Source organism: Scomber scombrus, chromosome 22, assembly GCF_963691925.1.
Source record: "Scomber scombrus chromosome 22, fScoSco1.1, whole genome shotgun sequence".
Lineage (NCBI taxonomy): Eukaryota > Metazoa > Chordata > Actinopteri > Scombriformes > Scombridae > Scomber > Scomber scombrus.
In genome coordinates, this window is record NC_084991.1 from 669956 (window position 1) to 686884 (window position 16929).

Here is a 16929-nt window from a genome sequence, read left to right on the forward strand (position 1 = left end):
TCATCATAGAGCATCTCAGAAAGAGGCACATGTGTTACTCCTCTGGTTGCTTGTTTAGGTGTGGAATGATGGAAGTTCATTGCTCAAGTCCAGTGACAAGATTAATGAGATAAAATGTAATAAAAGTGATTTTCAAAAGTCAACAGTTTGGATCATGCAGTGACTCACACAATCTGCTCTGCCATGTGTAACTATGGCTGTTCAAAGTTTCCTTTTAACAAATGAAAAGGCTGGTGGAGCACACTGGCAAGTAGTTTAATGCTACAGGATCTAACAGAATAACCCCTTACTTCCAGGTCAAACCCAGAGTTTGCTCTGCCAAGATGACGCGATGGACAAAAATGCATCAACTGAGGACATAGAGAACAAGGAAAGGTCTGAGTTCTCCTGCAAGTCCTCCTGCAACTACAAACTACGGACTTTAAACATTGTTCTGTTACTGGGAGTTCTCAAAACAAAACAAAAATCTGCATTGTGTGTCTTTGGATCTTGTCATCCTTGTATTGATCCCTTCATATTGCAGACTGACTGGATTATATCAATTCTTTTTCCTATGTTGGTTTCAAATAAAATAAATATGCTGAACAGAATATGTTTCATATCTGAATTAATTACTTCAATCCTTTATTAGGACACCTCTCTGCATGTTGAAAAAAACAGGAAGCAGTTTGCTTATGTTTTGACTAAAATATTCACTAAATATTTGTCATTTGTCATGGAGTTTAGGTCAAGACCAGAATAAAATGTTTATAGTTTTGTTTGACCAATACATGATTTAAAATGAGTGAAGTTTAACAAAAGTAGGAAGGATGTGACTAAAACACACATGAATGTTTGATCCAAGGATAAAAATGTAATCATCCTTCATAGTTGAGGGGTTCGGAGTATGATCATTGAAACTACAACTTGTGTGCTTAATATTCTGTACTGGGGAGGATATTGTCACAATATTTGTGTGTTCTTGTATATTTTGCATTGTTTATTTTTGGTTATGGCCATGGTGCCAAAACCCCTGCATCCAATCCAGCAAGCAGACTTCCAGTCTAACATGGAGAAAGTAGGGGAACAAAGCTGAACACCTTCTGCTTCTTTTCAAACCTCTTTTACTCGTGGAGCCAAGGCCCATTCATCTGTAAACACTAATATACATATGGAAATGACACTACATACATGTTTAATGCCACTACACGTCAGTACTCTTATACACATTCTCCGTCTGTATCCTATACTACCAAGCTCATTCAGAACCATAAGATGAGCCTTTGAAAGACATTTCTCCAAGCCTTTAATGATAACCTTGAACAATGCAATGCTGGTAACTGCTACATAATATCCATTGATTCCATCCGGTGCGATTTCCTTGAGTAGCTTGGGCTGAAATTACTTGTGTGTTCAGAACTGAGCATTTCAAACAGACTGCTATATACCTCAGCAGCAATCAATCAGCCTTAATCCAAAACCAATTTACTCCGCCTGAAGAGGAAAATATCTTTTAATCTCTTGCCGACAATCCCTGATTGCAGTGCAGAGCATCAGTTGACAAACTTCAAACTGTGCCGCTTAGAATGGTACGTTTATATTGGATTTGCGGTTGCCATTTTTACATACACATGAATGAATAGTCAATTTAATACCTTTGAGTACATTTCTTCCCTCACTGAAGATGGGATATTGCTTTCCAGACATCTTCACCATAATCATTTCCCATTCTATTCTCCAAGACACTGTAACAGAGACAAAAAAGGTCACACAGGCCAAAGAAAAACAGCTGATTTACTTGTGAACAAATTGAAGAGAAAAATGGCAAGTGTGCCATGACATTATCTTTTACATTTTAATCTTACTCTGGATTAAAGCTGTCAAAATGAACAGAAATCTTTGAAACAGTCATTGTACCTCTGACATTAAGCTATCTGCTGTACATAGGGATTGTTTGGGTTGTACTCCATTCTTCAAAGCAGAGGTGATTACTAGGGATGCTCGATATTGACTTTTCTGCCGATATCCGAAATTCCGATATTGTCCAACTCTTAATTTCCGATACCGATATCACCCGATACCGATATTTGCAGGCTTTTTACACCAAAACTATTAGATAACAACATAACATATCTCCTACTGTTGAATTAACACATTATGCCTAATTTTATTGTTATGGAAAAAAGTGCCAATATAGCACTGCCATATTTATTATGCTGCTTTGCAGTAATTGCAAATTACTAGCAGGCCTCGTTTTACACCGGGCCGACAGGACGAGTGACTCTGGTAAGAGCAGAGGGATGTGGGACTGTGTGTGTACACAAACAACAGCTGGTGTACAGACGCATAGATCACTGATACCCACTGCTCTCCAGATCTATAATATCTAACTGTAAAGTGTCGCCCTTCTATCTACCTAGGGAACATACTGCTGTTATGATCACTGCTGTTTACATCCCCGCTCAAGCTAACACCGCTACAGCCCTGAGCTACTTGCTAACTGCTATTAGCAAGCGACAGACTGCTTATCCAAACGGGGTGTTTTTAATAGTGGGGGACTTTAATCAAGGAAATCTGAAGAATGTTCTCCCCAAGTTTTATCAGCACGTCCAGTGTCCCACAAGAGGAGGAAATATGCTTGACCATGTATATAGTAACATTAAGCACGGCTTCCCCATCTGGGCCAGTCGGACCACATTTCACTGTTTTTACAGTATATCCAGCATACAGACCACTCATCAACTCGAAATCAGTTGCTAGAGAGATTTGAGTGTGGCCAGAAGGAGCAACTGAACAGCTTCAGGACTGCTTTGACCGCACTGACTGGTCCTTATTTAAAGATGATAACAATGACACCTACACTTCTACTGTATTGTTTTATATAAGAAGTTGCATGGACACTGTTACCACCACTAAGCACATCCGTGTCTTCCCAAACAACAAGCCATGGATGAACAGAGATGTTCGGGTCCTTCTCAAGGCCTGCAACACCGGTTTCAGGTCCAACGATGCCCAACAGTACAGCACTGCCGGGTCTGAACTTAAGAGGGGCATTAGGAACGCCAAGACGGCCTACAGGAGGAGTATCGAGGGTCACTTCAACAACTCGGACCCATGACGCGTGTGCTGGTGCTGAAAAACATCAAGGCTCCCAAACACACTAGATCCCCACCAGTATGCATACAGATCAAACCGATCAACAGATGACGCCATCTCCACTGCCCTTCACACTGTACTGCTCCATCTGGAAAAAACAAGAACATATGCAAAGCTATTGTTTCGGGACTACAGTTCCGCATTCAATACAGTCAAGCAGACTGTTTCACAAGATGTCCGACCTTGGCCTCCATCATAACATCTACCTGTGGATACGAGACTTCTTAACCAACCGGCCACAGTCTGTGATGATGGGCCCCCACCACTCCTCTTTGTCTCTCAGCACAGGAGCCCCACAAGGTTGTGTCCTGAGCCCCTTCCTGTACTACTTTACACATATGACTGCACACCCACCCACAACACCAATGTCATCATTACATTTGCAGATGACACAACACTGGTGGGCCTGATCAGTGAAGGTGATGAGACAGCTTACAGGGAGGAGGTCCGGAGGCTAACTGAGTGGTGTTCAGTAAACAACCTGGTTTTTAACACTAGGAAAACAAAAGAAATGATTGTTGATTTCAGGAGGAAAACATCAGCCATCATCAGCCGCTGGAGATAAATGGGCTAAGCGTGGAAAAGGTGGCTACTTTCAAGTTCCTGGGCACATACCTTTCTGAGGATCTTACATGGACATAGAATACTCACTGCCTGATTGGTAAGGCACAGCAGCGACTATACTTCCTGAGGGCTCTCAGAAAGCTCAACCTACCACAACACCTGCTGCTGTCCTTCTACCACTGTTCGGTGGAGAGTGTTCTGACCTATGGGATCCTTGTGTGGTATGGCAGCAGCTCTGCAGATGATAAAAAGGCCCTGCAGAGGGTTATCAAAGCTGCACAAAAAATAACAAAAACACACCTGCCCACCCTGGAAGACCTTTTCAACTCCCGCTGTCTTCAGAAAGCCACCAACATTCTGCAGGACCCATCCCACCCAGCCCATCATCTGTTTGAACTCCTGCAGGCGTTACCGGGCAGTTAAAACCAGATCCACCAGACTGTTAAACAGCTTTTATTCCAAAGCCATCACCACATTGAACACAAGCTTACAAACCCGAACTCATACCTAACAACACATAAACCTAAGGTGCAATAAATCAACTTGTGCAATATTACTGTGAATGTGAATGTATCTATGTTGGCACTTTTGTATGACTGAGTATGTATGTGTATGGTTGCGTGTGTAGTATATATGTATTTTATCTCGCCCTATTATTTGACTATTTATTAGTTTTTTAGTTGAGCTCCGTTCTCTACCTTGGGTTTTGAATTTCGTTCAATGACAATAAAGGAATCTATCTATCTATCTAGTCATTTCCATTTGATGGCATATGTGATGTGCTATTGTGTGTTGTTTTGCATTTTGTATTTTGTGTCCTATGTGTTTTTTGTGTTTCTTGTGTTGTTCTACTAACAATCAGGCTTGGTTAATCCAACTGTTGGGCCTCAACCATGTGGTCAGGAAAGGCAGACCTACATGTAAACTCTGAGGCCTGACCAGGAGGCTTCCTTTGTCCCTTTTGTCACTGAAAAGGAAGGAGCGCCAACGTCAACTCCCTTTACCATTGTTGTGATCTTGCTCTTTCTTTACTAACCTCGTTTGCATGTTCTCACACACGTTTAGATACTCACACGCTACACTGTAGTCAGAGATGTGTTGCTTAGCAACAGAAACATGCTGCTTAGTCTGACGCCATTGTAGTGATCACAGGCATGTGTTGACTAGCGGCCACCATTTAACCACAGCCTGTGTTCAATTCTCACCCTCAGCCTGTGACCGATACTCTCATGTGACGTAACCCCATGTGGTTCACATCTGCCATATTGTTTCTCCTCCTTCACCGTACATCCTATAATGTTAATAATCTCTCAGATATTGACATTCTTGTATGAACACCCTTTTTGAGACTGTTTCCACTGTTTAGTTATAGGTCCCTCCAATTTCCTGTCTTCAAAATGTATGAATGCATTGGTCAGAGTGTACATACAGGTGTGCACATTTTCCCATCAAGTTTGCTTCTGGCGTCCATCTATTGTATGCCCCATTCTGTATGTATGCAATGGTTATAAATGAGACCTCTGGCTATTGATTTTAAATCAATCACCAAAATGGAGCTAAACCAGGATCTCTGTCAGTTTTATGCCTCTGTGAAAAATAGGCGATGGTTTCGGCAGTTAGGCCTTAACTGGTATATCAATGAACAACGCTCCTTACCTGTTCTATAATCATTGTAAACCACAGCCTCTTGGGGCTTATTACTTTATTCTGCGACATGGAGGAAGACAGTATTGTCACTGAAATAAAGGTGAAGTCACCCTTCTTTGAAGAAAATGATATAAACACAGTCTTCCCACAACTGGCAAAACTCCTAAAAATATATACTACATTGCCAGTGACAACTTCATCAATCGAGTGATTGGTCTCCAAACTGAAGCTGATCAACACTAAGCTTAGAAACAGAGAAGGAAGGCTCTCAGATCTTTTGCTTTTGTCCATTGAGAGGGATAACCAAATTGACCATACCTTGGTCATTAGCATTTACAAAGTCAAGGCCAAAAGTATTTTCCTTTTATTTTACTAATGTTGCACTACTTCCTGTCATTTGGTGATCCAACATGGAGACAGTTGGTAGGGATACTAGGCTGAGTTAGCAGTAGACACTGGGAGGAAATGGGAAGAAGGAAAAGCAGACTCATTCGTCAAATAGTAATGATATACGATGGAGGTGACAGATATTATTTTCTATGGAATATCAGATAATATTTAATTTGGATTTTTAACGAACTGCAGTTGTTTTACAACACCGACTTCAGCATTAGCTCCAACAGAATGAGATTTGCCGCGCAACAGCATCATACAGGGATTCTCTCTATATTCACAGCACTAATGAGAGGACAATAACAACAGTCACAATCTCCTCTGGCTATAAACAATAATGTGTCAGTCATTTGCTGTAGTACATTTGTCAACGCAGTTTCTCTGAGCCCCACAGTAACCAAACTAATTGAGGGCCATATGTAAGCAAGTAGTCCTTGCTTCAGAGTAGTGCAGGGAGGCAGCGCAGGGAGGGAGTCTTACAAATGAGCCCCCTTGGAGGGAAGCACAGCTGAGCCACGGTCAAGCAGAACATAACCACGCAAAACCAGACAGAGCAAGCCAGGGACAGCTCACTCAGTGGTTTCATCTGCCAGAACTGAGCTGTGTGTTTGGTATGGGCACAAGACTTGAACTTGTGCTGTAAGTGCAATAACTAGATGCAGTAGGTAATGCAGAAAATAGTAATATAAAAACGGTGAAAATTTGTATCAATGCAATGACAGTTAGACTATCTATTTTAATTTATAAAAAATAATTCCTTGTTCATTTTCCATGGGGTTTTGTACAGAGCCATCGAAAAAAAACATAATAAAGACCTACTTTTGAGTTGTCTTGCCTTACTTTATTTTGCAAAACATTATCTTGCAAAATAGATTTAGTTTTTCTTGTGCTGTGCCAAAGGGTCATCCCTCAAACTCACAAGAAAACATAAAATTAACACAAAGAAAATACAAATGATATAAATGCATACTTAACCCTCACACTTTTATTTAATCTGATTAGGAAGCCTACATGAATTTGACTACAATGGTGACATTTTTAGAATTGTCCATTGTACAATGACTCTTGTACATAATTAATGCACAAAAGTGCACAAGCAAAGCTCCAGGTCCTTTAAGTTCCCATAGTTGGACGAGCTATTAAAGGATCTGGACTGGACTTGGATATCAGTGTTTGGAGAAACTGAAGGACCACAGTGGTTATTCCTGTATGATCCAGGTAAACATTGCATTGTCCTTTCATATTAATGCACAGAAGAGATCAGAGGTACTGAGTTTGACAGTAGTTGATGTGAAATGCAAAAAGTAAAACACCCATTCCCTGGATGAATAATGAGCTGAGCTGATGCCAATAGAGAGGGCACACAGTGTCCTCTACCCTAAATGGCCTGCCAACCTTTGCATTTTTTTCAGCTTCCAAGCAGAAGATTGGTTGTTTAAGAGGAAGCTTGTGGGTGACTGTTGTTTTACTCCCTATTGATCCTCCAAGCACAACTTTCTATTATGCAGAGAAGGCCAGGGCCAAAGACGACAGCTAATTAAGATGGCTAATCACTTTTCGCAGTGGCTGCAGGCTCTGTCACTCTTCTTCTCCTGTTGTTTGGTATCAGTGACATGATTAAAAAAAATTAAACAAGCTGGACATTTTGTAACATTTATGATCTACAGTGATGGTAAGCAAACCAGGGTGGAAGGGTACTACTTCACACATACAATTGTGGGCAGTTGAAATATGCTATTTTGAAAATGTGGTAGGAATTAAGAAAAAAATCAAAAACAATTTGAATAGTTGAAATTGCTAGCTTAGCATGGACATGGTACAGTGGATCACAACCAAAAATGATCTTTCACACTCTGAGGTCTATCTAATATGGAAATCACATGTATCATGTTCTGGCATTACACATTTCAAGTCATTTTGTTTAATAGTTAACTAAAATTTGATTATCAAATTTCAGTGTTGACAATCAGAGAGAAGAAAAATAGTCATGAAAAGAATATATATATATATATATATATATAATTACCCAATTTGAAGAGGAGAGACATTCTTTATTTTGAACATGATGTCACATCCTGTAAAATTGTATCTTTCTCTTCTAACAGTATGAACAGGAGGAATGACTACAGCAAGAAAAAACATGGGATAAAAGGGGTTAAAGGGGTGGGATATATTAAGCAGCAAGTGAAAAGTTCTTGTAGATTAGTTGGAGGCAGGAAAAACGGTACTCAAACAGGGCTCAGATCCTTACACTTAGTAATCACTTAGTAAGGATCTGAGTGACACTGACAAGGGCTGAATTGTGATGGCAAGACTGGGTCAGAGCATTTCCAAAATGCCACATTTGCCCTTCTAATTCCTCAGATCTCAATCCAATGAGAATCTGTAGAATGTGCTGGAAAAACAAGTCTGATCCATGGAGACCCCACCTCAATACTTACTGGACTTAAAGGATCTGATACAAACGTCCTGGTGTCAGATACCAGAGGATATCCTCAAAGGTCTTGTGTAGTCCATGCATCGACAGGTCTGAGTTGTTTTAGTTGAACTACCCAATATTAGGCAGGTGGTTTTAATGTTTTGGCTGTTTGGTGTAATTTTCATTACAGCAGAACCCACACATGCCAACAAATGCAATCACACAGTTACACAAACATATAGACAAATACATAATAAGGCCAGTGGAAGTGTCACAGTGTGCATGGTGAGCATTTTGCAGCCTTTCATGTACAGGTTTATGAAAGGAAACTGTAAGGGAATTATTTCCCATCTGGATTCAGCCTAGATAAGCAGTTTGAAACTGCAGCCGCTCTTATACTGTTGACTGCATTACTGAGTCTCTCTCTCTCTCTTTCTCTCTCTCTCTGTGAGGCCACAATCCTTCATTGCCTGATTCAGGAGTGCCACTGCACCACAGCTTGACTGGAGAAAAAAAAGTCTAAGAAAAGAGTGTGAGAAGTTGAGTTAAATCATGCCAAGTTGTACAACATACAAACTTAGCAAGAGATTATAGCTGGAGTCACTTCACATCAGGCAGATCCACCAGGGAGCTAATAGAGACAGGAGAAACAGGAAGAGCAGTCTCTTTTCACTCTTATCCATCGGGGGCATTGATATGCTGGAGAAAAAAAAAGGAAGGGAATCACAAAGCATAAGGCTGAGAGATCCAGGCTGAGCAACACATTGGGCCTGTCATCTTCTGTAGCCATTTTGATATTTTCCCGCGTCTTAGGCTCCTTTCAGCTTGGCTAAGGGCTGTTTTCAAATGCACTCCACTGATCAGTGTGGGGGAGGATGAGCGAGGGAATCCAGCAGGTTTGGAAATCCATAATAGTTGACTGATAAAAAGGAGAATTTGATATTTAATGTCTTTACATGTCAGACGTCAGTTGTCAACACACTGTAGCTGTCTGCCTTTGAATGAGAATTTATTTTAGCTATACTGTGGGTGACACATCTAATAGGCATTTAGCTATCATTGTTGCCTTGACTGTGCCGCTGCTGCTGAAGTATTCGTCAAGATGTTGGTAGAGTCTCCAAACTAAATGCGACTGTGTGGTTGAAAAGGCTGTGAGAAAGCAGGATAATTGGACTCCTCTGGATGGGAAAACTGCTGGATGTGGCAAATCTGAGCGATGAGCCCTGTGTCAGGATGTATTAAATGGAGCTAGGTCATCTGTAATCATGCCCCTGTTGAGGAAGGAGGACATATGATCATTTTGTCGCAGTTTTGGGAGCATTTCAATCTCCATTTTGATGTGAAGTCTTGGGCCACCAAAAGGAAGCCCGTTGCTGACTCAGGCCTGCTTCCCTTTCATTTTTGAGATTGTTTTCCCACATTGAGAGCTGAGTGGATGATCCCCTCCACCTCTGCATACAGTTTCGGCAGATGGCTTTCCCCAAAGTCTTACCTTTTTTTATTGATAGCAGCAAAACTGCAAAGAAATGGGATGTGTTCAGATGCCCTTCAGTCATTCTGTAAGGCAAGGAGCAAATAATCTGTGCCTTTGCCTGTAGGGAAACTTCACAGTAGTTGCTTTAGAGTAATTGCTTCAAACAAATGAGCTCTTGTAGGTCCATTAGGCAAGTATTGTTACCATCAAACAGTGTGTGATAGCAAGGGTTGCTCTGTGGGTCTGTGTGAAACAGATGGGGCCACGCTGTCCACATTTCAAATGAGAATTCAAAAACTATCCAAAGCCTGTATGTTTACCTTAATTTACAGACACTGTCACAATCCGTTTGTCACCTGACAGAACACCCATACATAATACATCTGTGTTTTAGTATTTTATTTCAGCTTATGTTATGCATTTTCTTTTATAATATTTTATGTTATTGTTTCTTTTCCCCCCCCATACCTCTTTTTTCTATAATAACCTTATTTTGACATTTTGAATTTTTGTCTATTTGTAGTCCTGCTAGTCTTTGAGTGCCGTTATTAATGAGTGCTTTATTAATTACAAAGTGTGTGTTTGTACTGGAGTGTGGGTGGGTTATTGTTTTGGGTGAAGCACTGTTACATGTTTGTATAAAATCTGATTAATATCCTACTGTATCCTGATCCTCCAGAAGAACTGTTTTATTATTTTCTCAATTCATTTATACAGTATTAAAAAAATAATGCTTCATAATAAATGTAAACTTGATAGTTTAATTGACATGCAATATGCATCACAGACCATAAAGTCATTAGGGAAACATTTACTGAAGTAATAAATCAAGAAGAGTCATTTCCTCATACAGTGTAACAGGTGTGAAAGGTGGTAGGACCCAATGGCAGCACAGAACACCAGTGAGCAGTTTGATTATTATACAGTCCACAAGTTAACTGTACAGGTATATGGCAGAATGCGTAGGGGGACAGGCAGGGCTCAGGGTCACCGAAGACAGAGTTGGCAGTAATACTCGCCCCCCCCCTTCATAGTCAAGCAGGAGGCCGGTATCCAAGGCAGAACCCCTCCAGAAGTCTGGCACGATGTCAGCAACGAAGGTGGAACCCTTCAGGAAGCTGGGGGCTACAGCGGAATCCCTCCGGGGGCTGGGCAAGAGGTCGGAGGTGGAGCACTTCAGGAGGCTTGCAACAAGGGCAGAACCTCTTTGAAGACCAGCAGCAGGAGCAGAATCTGAGATGGGAAACCCCTGGTGGCCGGCGACCGGGAGAGCATCTGAGGCCAGACCCTGTGGATGGCGGCAACTGAGGCAGAGACAGGACCCCTCTGGAGGCCGGCGGCAACAGAATCTGAGGCCGGATCCTTCTGGAGGCTGGCGGCGGAGGCAGACACTGAGGCTGGTCCCCTCTGGAGACTGGCAATGAAGGCAGGGACCTCCCTGATGCCGGCGACGGACAGAGACGAGGACAGGACCCCTCTGGTTGCCCTCAATCCTATCGATCACTGGCATGAGGTTGTGCGCTGGGTCCATGGCTGGCCAGATTATACTGTAATGGGTGTGGAGGGGTAGGACCCAAGTGCAGCACAGAACAACAGTGAGCAGTTTGAAAACAGTCTTTATTATAGTTTGTGGAGCGGCTGTGGCTCAGTAGGTAGAATGGTCGTCCTCCAATTGGAAGATTGGCGATCCCATTACCGGCGCCTCCAGTCCACATGTTGATGTGTCCTTGGGCAAAATACTTAACCCCAAATTGTTCCCATTGCTGCGCCAGCTGTGTGAGATTGAGAATTAATGGTTAAATTCCCTCTGATGAGCAGGTTGGCACCCTGCGTGGTAGCCCCTGCCATCAGTGTATGAATGTGTGTGAATGAGTTGTAATGTAAGGCGCTTTGAGTGGTTGTAAAGACTAGAAAGGTGCTATATAAGTACAGCCCATTTACCATTTATAGTCCGCAAGTTAACTGTACAGGTATATGGCAGAATGCGTAGGGGGACAGGCAGGGCTCAGGGTCACCGAAGACAGAGTTGGCAGCAGGTAAGGCAATGCCAGTAGCACTCACAGAGATGAGGTTGACCAGGTGGAAGTCTCTGGGCTCTCCTGACAGGATTGAAGCCAGAGGATGCCACACAGCCTCAGGCAGACAGGAACAGGTGATACTCGAGGTCAGGGACAGAAGGCTGGTTCGTTCACCGGGGTAGACATGAGGAGAGGAGGTCAAAGGTAAGCACGGTTGAAACCAGGGAATCAGTCCATGAAGTAGTGCTGGAAGGTCTGGCATGTAGTAAATGCAAATGACGATCTGGCAAGGAGTAAATGAACAACAGGAGAGTCCAGGTGATTACAGATGGGTTGCAGCTGAGTGCCCAGGTGAACAGAGTTAACTGATGAGGTGGGTGTGGCTAACTGGCAGGAGTGGAGCAGAGGTGGGGTGAGTGGAAATTCACCAGAGTTGCAGGAAAAGAGCAGAACTGTGACATACACTTCCATAAAATTGGGCTATTTTTGGAATAAACAGCCTGCTGGCTAGTAGAAAGAATGTAGGTATATGGAACTTGCGTATTGGCTTCACCCTAGTGACCAGGAGCTACCTGCTTGGGTGGAACGTTAGGCAGCAAGTCAGGAACCGCTTAGAAACCTGAAAAGAAAAAAAGGGAATACTTGTTTTCTAAAATAATTGTATTTAGCCACGTTGATTGAATCCAAAATGAATGTTTTTTAAGAAAAAAAAAAAAAGAATCAACAATGAATATGTCCAGTGTAACATTCCCTTTCTTTATTTACCAAAGATGTATATGTACATTTTATTCAAAAACAAAAGTAATAATATTAAACGTGTGTGTGTGTGTGTGTGTGTGTGTGTGTGTGTGTGTGTGTGTGTGTGTGTGTGTGTGTGTGTGTGTGTGTGTGTGTGTGCGTGTGTGCGTGTGTGCGTGTGTGCGTGTGTGCGTGTGTGCGTGTGTGCGTGTGTGCGTGTGTGCGTGCGTGCGTGCGTGTGCGTGTGAACTAATGACTTTAAGAATTTCCCAGGGTGTTGTTAGGAGGTTGGCTGCAGGCAGCCCTGGCAGACTCCTCAGCTTCGATTATGTATCCTCTTTTATTCAATCATTGCATTGCTCTATAGCTGACATTTGGTCAATACTGTAATTTTCTAGTGATCAGAATATGCCAGACAGTCTGCTCCACAGAATTCCATTAGTTTTTCCTTAATATTTGTGCACTAAAACAGCTATTCCCAAACTTTACAATGCCACAGCCCATTCTGACATTTGAAAATCTTCTGCGGCCCACCCAATCCTTAAATCACAACTTTTTTTTTAATACTATGAACATAACTATTCTATTTAAACAGGGTTCTATGGCAACACAATGCAAATTAATATTCCATCCACATACGTGCAACAACTTGTGAAAAATTAAGTGCAAATATTCAGCTTCAAGTTAGTTTGACACAGGATACTAAAAAATATATACATACAATTTCACAATATCCAACCAAATAAAAACATGAAGAAAAATCATAGGACACAAGATAGAAAATATCTTTTGAATGTTGAATCAGGCCAACATGTGCATATCTTTCAACACATGCATTCTGGTGCAGTTTTTACAATCCATAGCCGGGCTCATTGCAGTGTAATAATTTGAGGCATTTAATGATATCAACAAAGCATTCACTCTCACAAGTCCATACATTGAAATTAACACAAGAAAATACTCCAGTTTCTGTGAGACCACCCACAAACAGTTAATATACATACACTGCAGCATAGTTTGCAGCATAGCAACTGTCAATTCTTGATGTGTGACTGAATGGATGTCAGTTTTAGCAGAGATCAGGCCCAACATCCATTTTCTTCTCAAATACAGTTTAATAATATTATTGTGATATAATATTTAATCATTAATGTTTTATGGCCATTTGAAACTGACAATTAAAAACTTTTTATTTTTGTAAATGACCACAGCCCCCCTACAATACCTTCACAGCCCATCGGGGGGAAATCACTGCACTAAAACAATATACCGGGTGAGAAACAACATTTGATGGCTAATAATTTTAATGATTGTCTCCCTGTTTTATTCTGGCCTTTGCAGGCTGCTCCTGAATACAGAGTCAGCGGCTGTGGCTCAGGAGGTAGAGCGGTCATCCACCGCTTCCCGATTCCCGGCTCCTCTAGTCTAGATGTCGATGTGTCCTTGGGCAAGTCACTTAACCCCAAATTGCTCCCGTTGCTGTGCCAACAGTGTATGAATGTGTATGAATGATTAGTTTCCCTCTGATGTGCAGGTTGGCACCCTGCGTGGTAGCCCCTGCCATCAGTGTATGAATGTGTGTGAATGTAATGTGAAAGAGCTTTGAGTGGTTGTAATGACTAGAAAAGTGCTATATAAGTACAGTCCATTTACACATTGCTTAATGTCTGACATCATTTATTGTGCAAATATTTTGGATAAAATAGGATGTATCCGAATTACACAATAATATACAAAGATATTTTGCAAATGCATGTAAAGGTGGTGCATCAACATGAATACAAATTAAAGGGGAAAAAAACTAAATTAAAAAATGACTTAAGTATCTATCTGTTCACCTTATATTTTGTCTTAAGTTCAGATTCAAATTAAATGTGATAATAGAGTTCCCAATGTTTTTTTAGGTGGTAATAATAAAGCCAATGTAGATACTTTTGTTTTACTTTAAAATTACAACTTCTCAATACAAGTACATACATTGTTGATGCATATAAGCCGACTATGGAAATTTGTTTTTGTTCCCAAGCTCCCAATTTAGTTGTCCACACACAACCACACACTTAGACACATTTCTTTGCAAATGGCATATAGCTTCTATGGTAAGGCACACAGTTGGGAAATATTCACACAATTTATCAACATTGAACCCACTATGACAGGTAAGTCCAAGCAGGGAGTGAGTATGTATATGTCTTTTTTGTAAATACTCCCCCCAAAAAACACAAAATCACATCTGTGGAGATAAACAAAAAGATCCACACACTCATTATCATGCCCGCAAAGTCAAAATACTAAAATGTCAGCTTTAAACCACTGCAGCACGGACTATTTAGGTTCTGCAAGTTTCTGCACGTTGCGCTGTTACAGCAACTTTTTACTATTGTAATATTTGTGGTGAACCCTGAATAAACAAGGAATCCATAACATGTACATACATGCTCTTTAACCTTAAAATCTGTATTGTAACACATTTATAGTATAATGCTATCTTTATTTAATATTTTTGTAATTGTCAACAACTCCCATGAAAATACCACACCATACAATTTATGTGGATGTCTGCCCCAAGCCCATTGTTTGATAGTTGACAGTGTAAAGGAAAGGTGGTGACATTGTACAAAATACCACTGGCTGAATCAAGCATTGGACAGTGTGTGTATCTGATATGGGCTACTGACTGTAACTGTAACAGATCAAGACACCAATAGAGTAATAGCTTTCAACCATGAATTTAAAGCAGACCTTGTATCATGACAAAGTAAGAGTCCACAAGCAAGCAGCTCAGCCTATCACAATCACTGCCTATATGTCTACCAATATTCACATACAAACTAGCTTAACAGTAGAGCACATGTGTTAAGGAAGTGGTTAGGTTTTGGAACTAAATTCTTCCTATTTTCATGAAGTCTTCAGATTCCAAATACACTACAGGAGAAAAAGTCTGAAACACATGAGGCTAGAGGTCAAGTTTCATACATTTAGCGGACGCTTTTATCCAAAGCGACTTACAAGGGAGAATTCATACACCGTTGGCGCAGCAACGGGAGCAATTTTTGGGGTTAAGTGTCTTGTCCAAGGACACATTGACTGGTGGACTGGTGGACTGGTGGACTGGTGGACTAGTGGACTGGTGGACTGGTGGAGCCGGGAATCAAACCGCCAATCTTCCAATTGGAGGACGACCGCTCTACTTCCTGAGCCACAGCTGCCCCAACTCAAGCAGCTGATGACCCCTGCACTGTTTTTATTTAGTACTGATGTGCATCCATCACGTCAGTGATGTGCCCTCTAGAGCTGATGCTCATGCTTCTTGGAGGCATGAGATATGTTGCTGATTATTTTTTGACTAATTTAATAATTAACTGCCCTTGGTCATTTTCCTTTGGCTGTATGTCACCTCATCTATTGCTCTGGAGACAGAATGCATGTCTCCATGGATTACCACAATGTGAATATTTAAAGGAAATACCATGAATAAATCAATGCCCTACTACTGGATGTACTTATCAGCAGCCAGAGCTTGTGACAGACAACTGGATCAAATCCAAACAGCCTCTGGTTCAGATAAATCACACTTGACTGGGATTCAAATACTGTATGTTCTGCAGAAATCCTGGCAGAGGACACCTACTTTATGGTCTTTGAGAAACAGTGATATTCATTTCTACTTTTCATAAGCCATTTTATTAGTATTCAATCACAGCTGCTACACAGAGCAGTTACAGTATGTGCTGAGCCTGGACTTAACAGTGATGAAAGAATCACAAATATGCTACAGTGGCTGCAAAGCTGCATGGTTGTCAAATTGTTACAGTAGAGCTGCAAAGGAGTTCTAGCCTCGGTGGCTAGTATTTCTAGTGTGTCAGATGAGTGTTGAGTCTTACAGTATATTGGTAGACTGTACATCTTTTTTGGGCTTTACAATGGAGATTTGAGATGCATTTAGAATGGCTATGAAGTGTCATTATCCAAGTGAATCTTCAAAACCAGATATGTTCAACTTAAACACAGTGCACAAGCAATCACTTTCAGATTCCATATTGACCTCATATTTACCACAAAATCAGACTGGTTATAGGAAATCTAGCTTTAGACACAGCAACTATACATCTCAAGTTACACAAGAGCCTTCACCCAATCAGCAATGTAACATATAGGAAACAGAATTAAGTGACAAGTGCTAATGAACAAACATTGTGCAGCTTAGATTTGCCATAGATTCACCACAAGGGAAACTATCCAGTTGCACAATCAGCAACGTACCATCTTGCATCTGTTTGACTGGCACTGATCCTGAGAGCCATCAATCAATTATCAGGAATATCAAGTGGATGTTATTTAGTCCTTGTGTTAATTGAGAAGGACCCTGGTTTTGCCAACATGAGCCAACCAAACAGTTCTAATGAAGAACAGTTTCTACCTGCTGTCTAATGTTATTTCTTTATTCATTAGTTTATGTCAAATTCCTCATATATGGTCAGTATAAACAGTGGAACAATGAAAAAACAGGATTGCCATCGCAACTGACTTAACGTGACACC